General features: G+C 40.3%; 1 protein-coding gene across 1 annotated transcript in view; it reads left to right on the forward strand.

The window, feature by feature from the left end:
* The window catches only part of SLC35F2 (solute carrier family 35 member F2), a 117701-nt gene that overhangs the window by 78829 nt on the left and 19569 nt on the right, over positions 1–19303 (forward strand). Inside the window, exons 8-9 of the transcript XR_014249966.1 lie at positions 1294–13925; positions 14201–14255. The gene's annotated coding sequence lies outside the window, so the exon portion shown is untranslated. The remainder of the gene's footprint in view (positions 1–1293; positions 13926–14200; positions 14256–19303) is intronic.

A 19303-nucleotide genomic window follows, 5' to 3' on the forward strand; every position in this document is an offset into this window, starting at 1 on the left:
AGTTCAGAACGTTTAAGGGGAGATTGATCTAAAGTAAGGCCTTTTATGCAGATACATGTCTGTAGGGAGTAAGTTATCCTACCCTGCTCTCTTTCTACCCATCACCCTTAATCCTGGTGTTTCCCCTTGCTTGCTCCCTTTGGAAAGGGGCAGAGGAGTTCCAATCTGGGCATCCCAAATTAAAACTCAGAATAATGTTCCAAAGAAGCAATGCTATGAATGACATTCAGCAACTAAATAATAGTACTGCAAGGCTGTGCAAGGTTTAAGGAAGTTGTGAAGACTGTCAGTTTAACCAGCCTGCATAATACCACTTTCATGGAATATATGTTTTCAAACATCTGGCTTACACACAAGCTTCTTTTTTATTTATTTATTTATTTATTTATTTATTTATTTATTTATTTATTTATTTATTTTTGGCTGCATTGGGTCTTTGTTGCTGCGCACTGGCTTTCCTCTAGTTGCGGCGAGTGGGAGCCACTCTTCGTTGCGGTGCACAGGCTTCTCACTGCGGTGGCTTCTCTTGTTGAGGAGCACGGGCTCTAGGTGTGTGGGCTTCAGTAGTTGTGGTGCACGGTCTCAGTAGTTGTGGCTCACAGGCTCTAGAGCACAGGCTCAGTAGTTGTGGCGCACGGACTTAGTTGCTCCGTGGAATATGGGTTCCCGGACCAGGGCTCAAACACATGTCCCCAGCGTTGGCAGGTGGATCCTTAACCACTGGCCACCAGGGAAGCCCGACACACAAGCTTTTGAAACACAACACGTTCTTAAGTTGAAAACCTCCTATAAATTCTTTCTCAGCCTATTAGAGCAATATTGATTTTTCTATATTTTTTGTAGATATTCGTGCCATTAAAAAAAAAATCCTGCTGAATAATATAATAGAGTTGCTATGTCATTCCCTAGTGTTGTATAGGGGTAATAAATTGTGCAATTGGACTGTGGTAACACTGTAAGAAGAGAGGGCTTTGCTGGAGCCATTTTTGTTATTTGCATTTTGAATCTAGGTTCTCTTTTGTGGATGAGTAGTTAACATTTCTCATCTTTCTGATACCAGTGTCTCACAGAGAATTAGTATGTAAGATCAGTATTTCCAGCAGGTGGCGCTTTAACAATTATAAAAAAGACCTGTGACATAATCTTTCATTTTGTAGTGCCTCCATAACGTTCTGTTAAATCAAAGTGTTTTGTTTTAAAAGAGGGTATTATGATGACTGTCCTCAGCAGGGATTGCCTTTGATTAACTGTTGAAGAATGCAGGTGCCAGAAAAGTTGAAATATCCTTTGCAGGTCATAGTTTGGTGGCTAAAGTGAATACAGGATCCAGGATTCCCTTCAGTTTAGTCGGCGGCCTGAAGTTCCCACTGCTTCTTGAAACTGAGTTCTGAGGGGGCCGTAGTCCCTGTGGAATGCACCTCCAATGAGAGGAACTGGGAAGATTTTCCTGTAAAAACTAGCTTGATGGTGCAGTTTTCTCTGCGGCTCTGGAGCCTGCCCTTTTAAGAAGCTGTCGACATGCATCTCTGTGAGGTCTTCTGTATGCCTAGTCACGATTCTCTTTTCTGTCATTATTATGGTGATGTACCATTTTCATCCACATTTAATCACTTAGTATCTGGATATATCCTCAGCCCTCAAAAGATACCAATAAATCAGGGAAATTCAGCAAATAGCCACTTAGCTTATTAAAAGACAAGAGATTTATGAGGAAATTAGGTAATGCTGAACATGCAGTTCTTCAATAGTATTTTTTTTTCAATAGTATTTTTATAAAGAGTGTTTTGAGAAGTCTGGCTATATATATGTGGAATATCGAGAGGAGTAAAGCCTCTTTAGGATAGCAAAATTTTACCTGTAGGATTTAATGTCCCAAAGTTTCTTCCCCCAATGCTTTCTTCATACACTTTATTCCTGGTTTAAATATTGCCCTCTTTAGCAATCTTAAAGTGCAGACACTTCTGGAGAAGAAAATTGGAAAGGGGAGAGAAATGATACGAATAAAAAACATGGGCCATTTGAACAATTATTGGCTCCAACTTACCATAACAAGCATTCAGATGGGGCCATATAATCATCACTCAATGAGCTATTCTTCACAGCCTGCCCAATGGGGAGGCCAGACTCTATATACCAGGTGAGATATAGAGGACTTGCAGTGCTAGTAGCCGGAGCTTGGAGTCCCACTTTCGTTGACCTCAGATGTTGCCTTCTTTCTGCTTGGTGACAGTGCTTTTCCACTTTTCCCTGAGTGTTTCACATTCTTTCAGATTCATATTCTGACTTTGGTCTTGTGGTCCCATGTGGGACCTTATCCACCTTGGTCTTCATAAAAAGTCCAGTACAGGTACCTTTACATGATAGGACACACACAGACACACACACCACCATCACCAACTCCTACGTAGACCACTCCCCCCAACATCTTATTTTTCCAGAAATTGCAGTTGTTGATAAGATTGATTGCAGCAGTTTCAGGGAATCTGCCCTCACCCCTGACACACATCCAGAGACATTTCTGTAGAACTTCAGTTTCCTAGTCCAGCTGTTGGATTAAGTGTACAGGCATACCCCATTTTATTGTACTTGCTTTATTGTGTTTTGCTGATATTACGTTTTTTTACAAGTTGAAGGTTTGTGGCAACCCTGCATTGAGCAAGTATATTAGCACCATTTTTTCCAACAGCATTTGCTTACTTCATGTTTCTGTGTCACATTTTGGTAATTCTCACGATATTTCAATTTTTTTGTTATTATATATTTGTCATGGTGATCTGTGATCAGTGATCTTTGGTATTACTGTTGTAATTGTTTCAGGTGCCATGAACTGTGCCCATATAAGATAGTGAATTTAATTGATAAATGTTGTGAGTATTCTGACTATTCCACCAACCAGCCATTCTCCTGTCTCTCTCCCTAAGCCTCACTATTCCCTGAGACACAATAATATTGAAATTTGGTCTATTAATAACCCTACAGTGGCCTCTAAGTGTTCAAGCGAAAGGAAGAGTCACATGTCTCTCACTTTAAATCAAAAGCTAGAAATGATTAAGCTTAGTGAGGAAGGCATGTTGAAAGCTGAAAAAACTAGGCTTCTTGAGCCAAACAGCCAAGTCATGACTGCAGAGGAAAAGTTCTTGAAGGAAATTATGTGCTACTCCAGTGAACACATGAATGATAAAAAAGCGAAACAGCCTTATTGCTGATATGCCGAAAATTTTGGTGGCCTGGATAGATCAAACCAGTTACAACATTCCCTTAAACCAAAGACCAATCCAGAGCAAAGCCCTAACTCTCTTCAATTCTGTGAAGGCTGATACAGGTTAGGAAGCTGCAGAAGAAAAGTTTGCAGTTGACAGGGGTTGGTTCATGAGGTTTAAGACAAGAAGCCATCTCCATAAGATGAAAGTGCAAGGTGACTCAATAAGTGCTGATGTAGAAGCTGCAGCAAGTTATCCAAAAGATTAGCTAAGATAATTCATGAATGTGGCTCCTCTAAACAGATTTTCAATGTAGATGAAAGAGCCTTCTGCTGGAAGAAGATGCCATCTAGGACTTTCCATAGCTAGAGAGGAGAAATCATTGCCTGGCTTCAAAGCTTCAAAGGACAGGCTGACTCTCTTATTAGAGGTCTTTTTGAAACAAGTTTTACTGTGGGTAAAATGCTATCAAACAGCATTGCATGCTACAGAGAAATCATTCATGAAAGTAAGAGTAAAGTGATGCAGCAAACTTCATTGTTGCCTTATATTAAGAAATTGCCATGGCCACCCCAAACTTTAGCAACCACCACCCTGATCAGTTGGCAGCCATCAACACTGAGGCAAGACCCTCCACCAGCAAACAGATTAAGACTTGCTGAAGCCTCTGATGATGCTTAGCACTTTTTAGCAATAAAGTACTTTAAAATTAAGCTATATACATTGTTTTCTTAGGTACAATACTATTGCATACTTAACTGACTACATGTAACTTTTATATGCACTGGGAAACCAGAAAAAATTGTGTGACTTGCTTTATTGTGATATTTGCTCTATTGCAGAGGATTGGAATCAAATCCGTAATATCTCCAAGATATGCCTGTATATAGTGACTTTACTTGGATACAGTTGGTATACAAAATTTATTTGGTCTCCCATCAATTTAGAGCATTCAGTAGGAGGGGGAGGGTCAAGTCTTAATACCTGATCTGATAACTAAAGTGTGAGACATGCCAGAGCAGGGGGATTTGGCTTAGTTGAGAGCTAAATTTGGCTGGTGAGCAGTCCTGAGAACTCTTTGGTCATGATGTAGAAACATGGTTCAAGTCCACATCTCCTTGTGGAGAGCAGTGCAGGAGGAATCTAGGCTAGGCCAAAGGACACTGTCTGGGAGATCTATTTGCAGAGAGCAGGGAACTCTCAAATTGTCTGGAGTTCAGTGACCACATGCTAATCCTTTAGAGGAAGGCTGGCTAGATTATGGGAGGACACTCACATAGACCCCCCAAACAGGGACGCAGGGGGCAGGGAGAAGAAACTGGGGAAGGTGTGAGTCCTAGGCCCCTGGTACTAGGATGAGTTCAAGAAAAGTAACTGGGGGCATCATCAAAGACAGACAAATCAATTTGGCCCTCAAATAGGCCTGTGGCCTTAGAATGTTCTTTAACCTTCTAACATGTACATTTCTCCAGCTGACTATCCTACCATTAAGCTCAGTAAGTTGAACTGAAGCACATCATGGTTTCTATCCCCTTCACTTCATCATCTGCCTCACCTTTTAACGTAGCAAGTGGAGAAATGTCCCTTTTAGAAGGTTAAAGAACATTCTAAGGCCACAGGCCTATTTGGGGACCAATTTATAACAATTAAAAACAATACCTTTCAATTTGGTTATCCTTTTAATTTTCTTCCCTCGTTACTAATTTTGCTATTTCAACAGTGATAGATAATGCAGTTGGGAATAATTCATGTGTTTTCAACTGAGTGGGACAAGAGAGGAAGGGCTACGAGTGCTCCGAGAAGGGAGAGAACCCTGTGGATTCCATCTACTAGGAGGAGGAGATGGACTTGAGCTGAAGCTTGGATAATGAAGTAAGCGTTAAGTACAAAAAGAAGAAGTGGAAGAAGTACTTGCCCCTAATATAATTAAATAATTATTATTTAGATACATGGAGAATTATGAGCTTTAAGCATTGACACTCAAGAACAACCATTTGACAGTACTTGATTTGGTAGCATTCAAGCCTGCCAGAGAGTGTTTTTAGTCCTTGGGAATTTGAAAATAAGTTCTGAGCTTCAGTTTTTGGCTGCTTCCCAGACACAGGCCTGCTACCCAGGGAACTATTAGAAATGCCAGCCAGAATAGTTAATGTGCTGCTATATTAAACCCTGAGAGAGATGGAGTTCTTCATCTACAGCTTAAAAAAACCATTAACCAAAAAGCAACCAAACCAAAAAACTCCTGGGTGAATTGGAGTTCACAAATAGATTGGCAAACCTGACCAGAGAGCTCTTCTGGAGGAAACCATCAGCCTTGGGATCACAAAGCAGCTGGCATAGTGATTGTGAGCACAGCTGGGTACAATCCTGGCTCTTCCTATTGCTGAGTAAGCCTCAGGCAAGTGATTTCATTTGTGTGTCTCTGTTTTCTCATCTGAAAATGTGAAGATTAGGTGAGAGAATGCACGTCAAGTGCTGAGCACATGAGGTACTGCCCCTCTGGCAATGTTTGGGGCCCACTGTCCTCTGAGGGGACTGGTTCTGCCTACCTGGGCTTGCAGTCACTCTCTTCATACACTGGCTATTTCAAGTCTCATAATCTCACTACCTTCTTTGTTATCTTAAGACACCCAGCTGTTTCTGCTGTTGACAGTAAAGGAGGAAGATCCAAAAATAAAGGAAGTGCAAAGTAACTTGTCATTATTAATGTCACAAATATAAACTGCTCCATAAAATGGGGGCACAGTTATGTCTCATTTATTTTACTAATGAATTATTCTAGAACTCATAACCCTATTAGTAAGAAGTTCTCTTTTTAGGGGCTCTCCCCATTCCCTGAATTACCTGAAAACACAGGGGCTTCAGCAATTCCAAATGGTTGAGGGGTGCTTTCATTCAACTTTTGTACCAGGTAGGCTAGACTGCTTATCCTGCATTTCTATTCCAAATTGTCCTGATGGTAGATCCTTTGCAATGTGGCACTTCATGCACTCCATCAACCAACTTTTCTTTTGTCAAATTGTTTGTCATTGATAATTTACTCTAAATGCCATGATTTTAGCAATTGACCCTCAGTTTGTTTTTTGGTTTTGGAGGAGTCGAAAGCCCTCCAAGTCCATATTCAGTGGTCTCCAGACTGACAGGCAAATGGAAAATATCGCCAGGTATAGGAAGTATTCTTCTATTACTATATCTCCTACCAACACAGCAAATGATTCACCTATCAAATGTGTAGCACAAGCAACTGCATTCCTCCATTCAGAATGTCCTACTGTATTTCTGTTACTTCTCTACCTTCAAGAAGTCTAAGGACCAGTTCAAGAAGTTTTCTTGTAAGTATCTGACCTCAGATACAACTGTTCAAGTGGCATATGTACCAGGTCTCCCCCATTACTTACATACTTCCCTACTGTGCTAACTAAAATGTGGGGTACTACTACCTGGGGCCCTTTGAGATAAGAGATTGTCAGTCCAGTGGCCTTCCATTAACAAGAATGCTTACTGCAGCTTTAATCATAATAGAAAAATGTTGGAAACAATTGATCCATCAACAGGAGAAAGGATTCATAAATTTTGGTATATTTGCAAATGTACTACCACTCAGAAATAAAATAGTATACACTACTGATAAATATAATAACATGAATAAAAAATATTATATGAGTGAAAGAAGTCAGTAACAAAAGAGTACATATTGTATGATTCCATTTATATGAAGTTCAAAAGCTAATTTATGGGAATAGAAATTGGAACGGTGGCTGCCTTAAGGCAGCACAAGGGTTATTGGAAGGCGCATGAAGGAACTTTCTAGGATAATGGAAATACTCTACATCTTGCCAGGGAGTATTGATTACCTGGTTGTCTAATAGTCTTTTTTTTTTTTTTTAACACCTTTATTGGAGTATAATTGTTTTACAATGGTGTGTTAGTTTCTGCTTCATAACAAAGTGAATCAGCTATACATATATATATATACCCATATCCCCTCCCTCTTGCGTCTCCCTCCCACCCTCCCTATCCCAACCCTGTAGGTGGTCACAAAGCACCGAGCTGATCTCCCTGTGCTATGTGGCTGCTTCCCACTAGCTATCTATTTACATTTAGTAGTATATATAAGCCCATGCCACTCTCTCACTTCGTCCCAGCTTCCCCTTCCCCCTCCCCGTGTCCTCAAGTCCATTCTCTACATCTGCGTCTTTATTCCTGTCCTGCCCCTAGGTTCTTCAGAAGGATTTTTTTTGTTTTAGATTTTTTTGTTGTTTTAGATTCCATATATATATGTGTTAGCATACGGTATTTGTTTTTCTCTTTCTGACTTACTTCACTCTGTATGACAGACTCTAGGTCCATCCACCTCACCGCAAATAACTCAATTTCGTTTCTTTTTATGGCTGAGTAATATTTCATTGTATATATGTGCCACATCTTCTTTATCCATTCATCTGTGATGGACACTTAGGTTGCTTCCATGTCCTGGCTATTGTAAATAGAGCTGCAATGAACATTGTGGTACATGACTCTTTTTGAATTAATGGTTTTCTCAGGGTATATGCCCAGTAGTGGGATTGCTGTGTCATATGGTAGTTCTATTTTTAGTTTTTTAAGGAACCTCCATACTGTTCTCCATAGTGGCTGTATCAATTTACATTCCCACCAACAGTGCAAGAGGGTTCCCCTTTCTCCACATTCTCTCCAGCATTTATTGTTTGTAGATTTTTTGATGATGGCCATTCTGACTTGTGTGAGGTGGTACCTCATTGTAGTTTTGATTTGCATTTCTCTAATAATAAGTGATGTTGAGTATCCTTTCATGTGTCTGTTGGCAATCTGTATATCTTCTTTGGAGAAATGTCTATTTAGCTCTTTTGCCCATTTTTGGATTGGGTTCTTTGTTTTTTTGGTATTGAGCTGCATGAGCTGCTTGTAAATTTTGGAGATTAATCCTTTGTCAGTTGCTTCATTTGTATATATTTCCTCCCATTCTGAGGGCTGTCTTTTCGTCTTGTTTATGGTTTCCTTTGCTGTGCAAAAGCTTTTAAGTTTCATTAGATCCAATTTGTTTATTTTTGTTTTTATTTTCATTTCTCTAGGAGCTGGGTCAAAAAGGATCTTGCTGTGATTTATGTCATAGAGTGTTCTGCCTATGTTTTCCTCTAAGAGTTTGATAGTGTCTGGCCTTACATTTAGGTCTTTAATCCATTTTGAGTTTATTTTTGTGTATGGTGTTAGGGAGTGTTCTAATTTCATTCTTTTATATGTAGCTGTCCAGTTTTCCCAGCACCACTTATTGAAGAGGCTGTCTTTTCTCCATTGTATATTCTTGCCTCCTTTATCAAAGATAAGGTGACCATATGTGCGTGGGTTTATCTCTGGGCTTTCTATCCTGTTCCATTGATCTATATTTCTGGTTTTGTGCCAGTACCATACTATCTTGATTACTGTAGCTTTGCAGTATAGTCTGAACTCCAGGAGCCTGATTCCTCCAGCTGTTTTTCTTTCTCAGGATTGCTTTGGCTATTTGGGGTCTTTTGTGTTTCCATACAAATTGTGAAATGTTTTGTTCTACTTCTGTGAAAAATGCCATTGGTAGTTTGATAAGGATTGCATTGAATCTGTAGATTGCTTTGGGGAGTATAGTCATTTTCACAATGTTGATTCTTCCAATCCAAGAACATGGTATATCTCTCCACCTGTTTGTATCATCTTTAATTTCTTTCATCAGTGCCTTATAGTTTTCTGCATACAGGTCTTTTGTCTCCTTAGGTAGGTTTATTCCTAGGTATTTTATTCTTTTTGTTGCAATGGTAAATGGGAGTGTTTCCTTAATTTCTCTGTCAGATTTTTCATCGTTAGTGTATAAGTATGCAAGAGATTTCTGTGCACGAATTTTGCATCCTGCTACTTTACCAAATCTTTAGGATGCAAACAGTGACAGTTTTACTCTTCTTTTCCGATTTGGATTCCTTTTATTTCTTTTTCTTCTCTGATTGCCATGGTTAAACTTTCAAAACTATGTTGAATACTAGTGGTGAGAGTGGACAACCTTGTCTTGTTCCTGATCTTAGAGGAAATGGTTTCAGGTTTTCACCGTTGAGAACGATGTTGGCTGTGGGTTTGTCATATATGGCCTTTATTATGTTGAGGTAGGTTCCCTCTATGACTACTTTCTGGAGAGTTTTTATCAAAAATGGGTGTTGAATTTTGTCAAAAGCTTTTTCTGCATCTATTGAGATTATCATATGGTTTTTATCATTCAATTTGTTAATATGGTGTATCACATTGATTGATTTGTGTATATTGAAGAATCCTTGCATTCCTGGGCTAAACCCCACTTGATCATGGTGTATGATCCTTTTAATGTGCTGTTGGATTCTGCTTGCTAGTATTTTGTTGAGGATATTTGTATCTATGTTCATCAGTGATATTGGTCTGTAGTTTTTTTTCTTTGTGACATCTTTGGTTTTGGTATCAGGGTGATGGAGGCCTCGTAGAATGAGTTTGGGAGTGTACCTCCCTCTGCTATATTTTGGAAAAGTTTGAGAAGGATAGGTGTTAGCTCTTCTCTAAGTGTTTGATAGAATTCGCCTGTGAAGCCATCTGGTCCTGGGCTTTAGTTTGTCAGAAGATTTTTAATCACAGTCTCAGTTTCAGTGCTTGTGATTGGTCTGTTCATATTTTCTATTTCTTCCTGGTTCAGTCTTGGAAGGTACTTTTCTAAGAATTTGTCCATTTTTTCTAGGTTGTCCATTTTATTGGCATATAGTTGCCTGTAGTAATCTCTCCTGATCCTTTGTATTTCTGCAGTGCCAGTTGTTATTTCTCCTTTTTCATTTCTAATTCTATTGAGTTGAGTCTACTCCCTTTTTTTCTTGATGAGTCTGGCTAATGGTTTATCAATTTTGTTTAACTTCTCAAAGAACCAGCTTTTAGTTTTATTGATCTTTGCTATTGTTTCCTTCATTTCTTTTTCATTTATTTCTGATCTGGTCTTTATGATTTCTTTCCTTCTGCTAACTTTGGGGTATGTTTTCTTCTTTTTTTCTAATTGCTTAAGGTGTCAGGTTAGGTTGTTTATTTGAGATTTTTCTTGTTTCTTGAGGTAGGATTGTATTGCTATAAACTTCCCCCTTAGAACTGCTTTTGCTGCACCCCACAGGTTTTGGGTCGCTGTGTTTTCATTGTCATTTGTTTCTAGGTGTTTTTTGATTTCCTCTTTGATTTCTTCAGTGATCTCTTGGTAATTCAGTAGTGTACTGTTGGCCTCCATGTGTTTGGTTCTTTTACAGTTTTTTTCTTGTAATTGATATCTAGTGTCATATTGTTGTGGTCAGAAAAGATGCTTGATATGATTTCAATTTTCTTATATTTACTGAGGCTTGATTTGTGACCCAAGATATGAACTGTTCTGGAGAATGTTCCATGAGCACTAAAGAAGAAAGTGTATTCTGTTGTTTTTGGATAGAATGTCCTATAAATATCAGTTAAGTCCATCTTGTCACATGTGTCATTTAAAGCTTGTGTTTCCTTATTTATTTTCATTTTTGATGATCTGTCCATTGGTGAAAGTGGGGTGTTAAAGTCCCCTACTGTGATTGTGTTACTGTGCATTTCCCCTTTTATGGTTATTAACATTTGCCTTATGTATTGAGGTACTCCTATGTTGCGTACATAAATACTTACAATTGTTATATCTTCGTCTTGGATTGATCCCTTGATCATTATGTAGTGTCCTTCTTTGTCTCTTGTAATAGTCTTTGTTTTAAAGTCTATTTTTTCTGATATGAGAATTGCTACTCCAGCTTTCTTTTGATTTCCATTTGCATGGAATATCTTTTTCCATCCCCTCACTTTCAGTCTGTATGTGTCCCTAGGTCTGAAGTGGGTCTCTTGTAGACACCATATATATGGGTCTTGTTTTTGTATCCATTCAGCCAGTCTATGTCTTTTGGTTGGAGCATTTAATCCATTTACATTTAAGGTAATTATCGATATGTATGTTCCTATTACCATTTTCTTAGTTATTTTGGGCTTGTTATTGTAGGTCTTTTGCTTCTCTCATGTTTCCTGCCTAGAGAAGTTCCTTTAGCATTTGTTGTAAAGCTGGTTTGGTGGTGCTGAATTCTCTTAGCTTTTGCTTTTCTGTAAAGGTTTTAATTTCTCTGTCAAATCTGAATGAGATCTTCACTGGGTAGAGTAATCTTGGTTGTAGGTTTTTCCCTTACATCACTTTAAATATGTCCTGCCACTCCCTTCTGGCTTGCAGAGTTTCTGCTGAAAGATCAGCTGTTAACCTTATGGGGATTCCCTTGTATGTTATTTGTTGTTTTTCCCTTGCTGCTTTTAATATTTTTTTGTGGTATTTAATTTTTGATAGTTTGATTAATATGTGTCTTGACATGTCTGTCCTTGGATTTATCCTGTGTGGGACTCTCTGTGCTTCCTGGACTTGACTGACTATTTCCTTTCCCATATTAGGGAAGTTTTCAACTATAATCTCTTCAAATATTTTCTCAGTCCCTTTCTTTTCCTCTTCTTCTTCTGGGACCCCTGTAATTCGAATGTTGGTGTGTTTAATGTTGTCCCAGAAGGTCTCTAAGACTGTCCTCAATTCTTTTCATTCTTTTTTCTTTCTTCTGCTCTGTGATAGTTATTTCCACTATTTTATCTTCCAGGTCACTTATCCGGTCTTCTACCTCAGTTATTCTGCTATTGGTTCCTTCTAGAGAATTTTTAATTTCATTTACTGTGTTGTTCATCATTGTTTGTTTGCTCTTTAGTTCTTCTAAAAGTCCTTGTTAAACGTTTCTTGTATTTTCTCCATTCTATTTCCAAGATTTTGGATCATCTTTACTATCATTACTCTGAATTCTTTTTCAGGTAGACTGCCTATTTCCTCTTCATTTGTTTGGCCTGGTGGGTTTTTACCTTGCTCCATCATCTGCTGTGTTTCTCTGTCTTCTCATTTTGCTTAACTTACTGTGTTTGGGGTCTCCTTTTCACAGTCTGCAGGTTCATAGTTCCTGTTGTTTTTGGTGTCTGTCCCTGGTGGCTAAGTGTTGTTCAGTGAGTTGTGTAGCTTCCTGGTGGAGGGGGCTAGTGCCTGTGGTCTGGTGGGTGGGGCTGGATCTTGTCTTTCTGGTGGGCAGGATCGCATCTGGGGGTGTGTTTTGGGGTCTCTGTGACCTTATTATGATTTTAGGCAGCCTCTCTGCTAATGGGTGGTGTTGTGTTCCTGTCTTGCTAGTTGTTTGGCATAGGGTGTCCATCACTGTAGCTTGCTGGTCGTTGAGTGGAGCTGGGTCTGAGCATTGAGATGGAGATCTCTGGGAGAGCTTTTGCTGTTTGACATTACGTGGAGCCAGCAGGTCTCTGGTGGATCAATGTCCTGAACTTGGCTCTCTCACCTCAGAGGTACAGGGCTGACACCGGCTGGAACACCAAGACTGAAAAAAGGAAAGAAAGAAGGAGAGAAAGAAAGAGAGAGAGAGAAAGAGAGAGAGGGAGAGAAAGAAAGAAAATAAAATAAAATTATTAAAAGAAAAATTATTAAAAATTATTAAAAATAAAAATATTAAAAAGTAATTCAAAAAAGAAAAAGGAAAAGAAAGAAAAGAAGAGAGCAACCAAACCAAGAAACAAATCCACCCATGATAACAAGCGCTAAAAACTATACTAAAAAAAAAAAACCCAAATGGACAGAACGCTTGGACAAATGGTAAAAGCAAAGCTATACAGACAAAATCACACAAAGAAGCGTACATATACACACTCACAAATAGCGAAAAAGGAAAATATATATATATTTATATATAAAAAAGAAAAAGGAAGAGAACAACCAAATCAATAAAGAAATCTACCAATGATAATAAACTCTAAATACTAAACTAAGATAAACATAAAACCAAAACAAATTAGATGCAGAAAGCAAACTCCAAGTCTACAGTTGCTCCCAAAGTCCACTGCCTCACTTTTGGGATGATTCATTCTCTATTTTGGTATCCCACAGATGCAGGGTAAATCAAATTGATTGTGGAGATTTAATCCGCTGCTCCTGAGGCTGCTGGGAGAAATTTCCCTTTCTCTTCTTTGTTCACACAGCTCCTGGGGTTCAGCTTTGGATTTGGCCCCACCTCTGCATGTAGGTCTCCTCAGGGCATCTGTTCCCACCCAGAAAGGATGGGGTTAAAGGAGCAGCTGATTTGGGGGCTCTGGCTCACTCAGGCCGGGGGGAGGGAGGGTTATGGAATATGGGGCAAGCCTGTGATGGCAGAAACCAGCACAATATTGCAATAGCCTGAGGCGTGCTGTGTGTTTTCCTGGGAAAGTTGTCCCTGGATCATGGGACCCTAGCAGTGGCGGGCTGCACAGGCTCCCAGGAGGGGAGGTGTGGATAGTGACCTATGCTTGCACAGAGGCTTCTTGGTGGCTGCAGCAGCAGCCTTAGCATTTCATGCCCATCTCTGGTGTCTGCGCTTATAGCTGCGGCTCGTGACCATCTCTGAAGCTCATTTAGGTGGTGCTCTGAATCCGTTCTCCTCATGCACCCTGAAACAATGGTCTCTTGCCTCTTAGGCAGTTCCAGACATTTTCCCGGGCTCCCTCCTGGCTAGCTGTGGCACACTAGCCCCCTGCAGGCTGTGTTCATGCAGCCAACCCCAGTCCTCTCCCTGGGATCTGAACTCCAAAGCCCGAGCCTCAGCTCTCAGCTCCCACCCACCCCGGCAGGTGAGCAGACAAGCCTCTCAGGCTGGTGAGTGCTGGTCGGCACCAATCCTCTGTGCGGGACTCTCTCCACTTTGCCCTCTGCACCCCTGTTGCTGTGCTCTCCTCCGTGGCTCCGAAGCTTCCCCACCACCACCACCCCTGCCCCCCGTCTCCACCAGTGAAGGGGTTTCCTAGTGTGTGGAGACTTTTCCTCCTTCACAGTTCCCTCCCAGAGGGGCAGGTCCCGTCCTTATTCTTTTGTCTCTGTTTTTTCTTTTTTCTTTTGCCCTACCCAGGTACGTGGGGAGTTTCTTGCCTTTTGGGAAGTCTGAGGTCTTCTGCCAGCATTCGGTAGGTGTTCTGTAGGAGTTGTTCTATATGTAGATGTATTTCTGATGTATTTGTGGGGAGGAAGGTGATCTCCACATCTTACTCCTCCACCATCTCGAAGGTCTCTCTCCAATAGTCTTTTTATGGCCATTGATTCCTTCTATTCAAATCTATCTCATCTTGCATTGCTCCTATTCTATATGACCCACCTGGGTTCTACCTTCCACCTTCCAGCTGTGACCTGTCTTGGTACTTCTCAGAAGGGGAAACCGTAGTGGGTTGTGAAGGAAGTGCTGCACAACAAGGATGACACAGACAGTTCCCTGTGGACACTGGTAATGGTGGTAAACATCATACAGTCCAGAAGTGTGGCTGTGGGATAGGACCTTCCAACTTTAGAATTCTCCTAGAGGGTTAGGAGCCTCCTGCCAAACAAGTAAGGAAATTTTTGTCTGCTCTTTGTGAGAGGAGAACTTGACACTCCAAATAGCAGCCTCCTTCAAGGACTCATTATTAACTTAATGAAGACAAACTAATATAGGTATAAATTTTTTAAATTATAATGTTAAATAAGTAAAAAATCCTAAAGGTCAGTATGCCATGTTAGGCAGAATAATGGCCTCCCAAAGATGTCCAAGTCCTAATCCTTGGAACCCATGGATATGTGACCTTACATAGTAAAAGAAACTTTACAGATGTGATCAAGTTAAGGATCTTGAGATGGAGAGAATATCCTGGGTTATTGGGTGGGTCCAGTGTAATCACAGGGGCTCCTTATAAGTGAAAGGGGGAAGCAGGAGAGTCAGAGAAGGAGATGTGACAATGAAAGCAGAATCAGAGTGATACAACATGAAAAAGACTTGACTGGCCATTGCTGACTTTGAAGATGGTGGGGCACCATGAAACAGGGAAGGTGGGTAGATTCTAGATACTGGAAAAAGCCAAGAAAACTAGAGACTCCACAAAGGAACACAGCCCTGCCCATACCTTAATTTTAGTTCAGTGAGGACCATTTCAGCTTTCTGATCTCCAGAACCATATGACAGTAAGTTTGTGTTGTTTTAAGTCCCCAGGTTTGTGGTAGTTTGTTACACAGCACTAGAAAACATACACCAACAATTTGTGGTTAATATACACTTGCATCCAGGGGTCAAGTGGTATAGGGGTACAAGAGGGCTGAGTGTCAGGTATCCTGGTTCTATTCTTATCAACTAACTGAATGACCATGGACAATTATTCTGTTCAGGTCTCTGGGCCCTGATCCTCTTATGTAAAATGGGGATGATGGCAGCCTCATCTTTAAATTATTTATCTGAAATATGTGTTGATCAGTACCCTGAGCCCAGAGAAGAATCAGATTGAGGGAAGGGCCTGGGTTTTGTAGTTAGTTAGACCTGTGTTGAAATCCCAGCTCTCTTATTTACTGGCTTAAATCGTAGGCAAGTTACTTAACCTCTTTGAGCCTTTTCTTCATCTGCAAAATGAGAAGGATAATCATGCCTGTTACCTCATGGGATTAAACTGTCAACACATGTTAAGCTCTTAGAAGAAGTCCTGGCATATAGCAAGTGCTCAGCACACTATTTGTTGTGTTTATTATCTCTGTGACCTTTGGTAAAGTTATCATATAAAGATGGGCTTTTGTTTACTTATAATGTGGTTGTACTCTAAAAAATATGTACTTCATAGATTTCTATGAGGGTTAAAGAATGGTGCCTGAGGGACTTCCCTGGTGTCGCAGTGGTTAAGACTCTGTGCTCCCAGTGCAGGGGGCCTGTGTTCGATCCCTGGTTCGGGAACTAGATCCCACATGCATGCGGCAACTAAGAGTTTGCCTGCCACAACTAAGGAGCCCATGTGCTGCAACTAAGGAGTCCGCCTACCACAGATAAGACCCAGCGCAACCAAATAAATAAATAAATATTTTAAAAAAGAAAAAGAATGGTGCCTGACACTTAGTAAGCATTCAAAAAAACAAAATAAAAAAACCTCTCTTTTGGATAATGTGGGGGAATTCCTTAGAAACTTGGAACGGAATTGTGCGGTGGTTCAGTATTCAGGTTTTGGAGAAACACCTGGATTTGAATCTCATATATTTTTTGTGACTTTGGGTAAGTTACTTAATCTCTCTGAGCCTCAGCACTCTCACTTTAGTAGTTTCACCTTCAGGATTAAGATTCAGAATGCGAAAAACTCAGCATGGTGCCTAACACATAGTAAACACTTATTAAAAGGTAGAAGGATGTTATCTGACTTTAGAGGTATACTTTCAGATCAAAAGTATGCATTGTAAGTAGTTGATGCTCAGTAAATTCTGTTGAATTTATTTAACTCCAGAAAATAACCTTTTTTGGGTGGATTTTCATCCTGGGGCTCATTTGGTCTTTTAAAATAAATTTTCCTCTTTAACACAGATGATCTATTACTGTATGGAAAACTGATGAAGTAAACATAAGGAAATCACAAAAATTTTCCTCACATCCTACCAACCAGAGATACCATCAATAATTTGGAGAATATTTTTCTAGATTTTTATGCATATGGATATATAATTAAACTTTGCACACATATATACACACAGATCTACATGTATGGAACTATATAGTACATAGCTATATAGTACAATTTAAATTTTCTTTTTTTCATTCAACAAGGTGTCATAGACATCTTTCTAAGGCAGAGAATATTAACCTTCCTAAGAGTTGAATAGTGTTTCCTTCAACGGATAACCTGAGGCCTGGTAAATCAGATAACTGGACACTAGGTGGCGGTGTTGAAATGAAAATTTTGGAAAATAAACACTGACGGTATGCAGGAACAAAAGGCGTACGGGACTTTGTTCAGCTGACTCCTGTTCCTGACATCCTGATAATGAATAACTGGTGAAAGGACATTATTCTGATTAAGACTATTACTCTGGCAGATCCATATTCCCCCAGCTTGGGCTGCAGACATCAAGCTTCTAAGATTTATAAGACTGCATTCTGATTTCTTTTACCATCCATCTGTGAAACTGAAAATCTGCTCTACTTGCTATTTCTTTCACACTCTCTCCCCAACCCCGCTACCAGACACGACAGATGGATTGACACTCTTGCCGCCTCTCCATCCCAAAAAGCAACACTGATTCTTGCTCCATGGCGGTTAGGCAAGAACTGGCTCCCTCTCTGGCCCAGGGTACTCTGGATGGTGCTTCACTTTGAGATTCCAAGTCCCAGAGACCTTGATCCAACTCTCCTGGGAATTTTTATTCCCCATAGCAACTGTGTCCACAGGGAGATAACAGATCAACCCAGACCTTCAGAATTCCAGCCTTCCTTGGGTTTCTTTTGTTTTATTTTTTCTTTGTTTTTTTGCAGATACTTTCTACTTCTGATCCCAACACATAACCCCCACCCAGACACACACACACACACACACACACACACACACACACACACACCCATTGGTATTTGTGCAGAATGCTCTATTGGGAAGTGTGCAAGAAGCAAGTCTAGAGTTTCAGCTCTGCTAATAACTGACCTTGTGGTCTTTGTTAAATCCCTTACCTCCCTTACCTTATTTCTTCATCTCAGTTTTGTTAAATATGAGTAATAACAACAGCTGGCTCCACTCTGGGGTATTAACTATGTAGACCATATGTTTGCTTAGGGCCCTCACAGCCCCACCCATTAAAAAATGAGAAAAAAATCTTCTGAAAGAATTTGATAATTTCTATTTTTAAAAATTGCTGTCGTAGGAAAAATCAGAACGTTATGAATTTCTTTATATTTATTTTTTGATTTAGTTTGTTTTTATCTTACACCACACTGACTTCTCAAACCACTCCATAGTAGAGGCTCCTACAAGCTTAGTACCATCAAAATTCTCTTTGATTCAGGCCACAAGGGTATTTTCCAAGTCAGAGCTCTAACTACACGGTCTATTATAGCACTGAGTCACGGACAAAATTTCATCTTTTTTTTTTTTTTTTAAATTTATTTATTTATTTATTTTATTTTTTGGCTGCATTGGGTCTTCGTTGCTGTGCGCGGGCTTTCTCTAGTTGCATTGAGTGGGGGCTACTCTTTGTTGCGGTGCGCGGGCTTCTCATTGAGGTGGCTTCTCTTGCTGTGGAGCACAGGCTCTAGGCGTGCGGGCTTCAGTAGTTGTGGCACGTGGGCTCAGTAGTTGTGGCTCGCAGGCTCTAGAGCGCAGGCTCAGTAGTTGCGGCACATGGGCTTAGTTGCTCCATGGCATGTGGGATCTTCCCAGGCCAGGGCTCGAACCCGTGTCCCCTGCACTGGCAGGCGGATTCTTAACCACTGAGCCACCAGGGAAGTCCCAAAATTTCATCTTAAGGGAAGTAGCACAAGGGGTTTGTTCACACAGACGCTATGAAAAGCCACAAGTGACACTTGCTCTGGAAGCTAACCCTATTGGTTTTAGCTGGAGAAAATGTCTGTCTTGATATCAGCGTCTGAAGAGGGAGAGCTTGAGGAGATGTTTTGGGAAAGGACATTATTGAAACATTAAATGCAATCTAGCTTGCTACCTGGGCACAAGCAACCAAAAAGAGAGTTAACTAGTGACCCAAATAAAACATTGTCAATTTGATAACATTTGAGTCAATTTAATTCAATTCAATATATTTTGATGCAATTAACAGCTTTTGGGTCCCTACTGTAGCTAGAGTATGTGAAAGATGAAGAAATGAATTTGACTTCATCCCCACCATAAGGAGGTATACTCTAGAATACACAAACGTATACACAATTGTCTTCTCTACTGTAGTCCAGTAAGCCCAGGGACTTTGTATATCTTGTTCATCACCCTTTATCCCATTCCTGGAACATGGAGGAGCTCATTATTTTGGGGGGATGAATAAACATATAATCCATGCAAGGCAGAATGTGACAACTGCTATCAAAGAGTGATGTTGGAATGCAGAGGGGCAAGCAGTAATGCCAATTAAAAGGAAAAAGGGAGAGTGCTGAGGGAAAGAAGTATCTGAGCAGAGCTTTGCGGGATGGGTGGAATTTTGATGGCGGGGAAGAAGGGTGATAGAGATTGATCTCTTGTCTAAGAGG

This window comes from Balaenoptera physalus (genome assembly GCF_965194825.1).
Source record: "Balaenoptera physalus genome assembly, chromosome: 10".
In the NCBI taxonomy this organism is placed as follows: domain Eukaryota; kingdom Metazoa; phylum Chordata; class Mammalia; order Artiodactyla; family Balaenopteridae; genus Balaenoptera; species Balaenoptera physalus.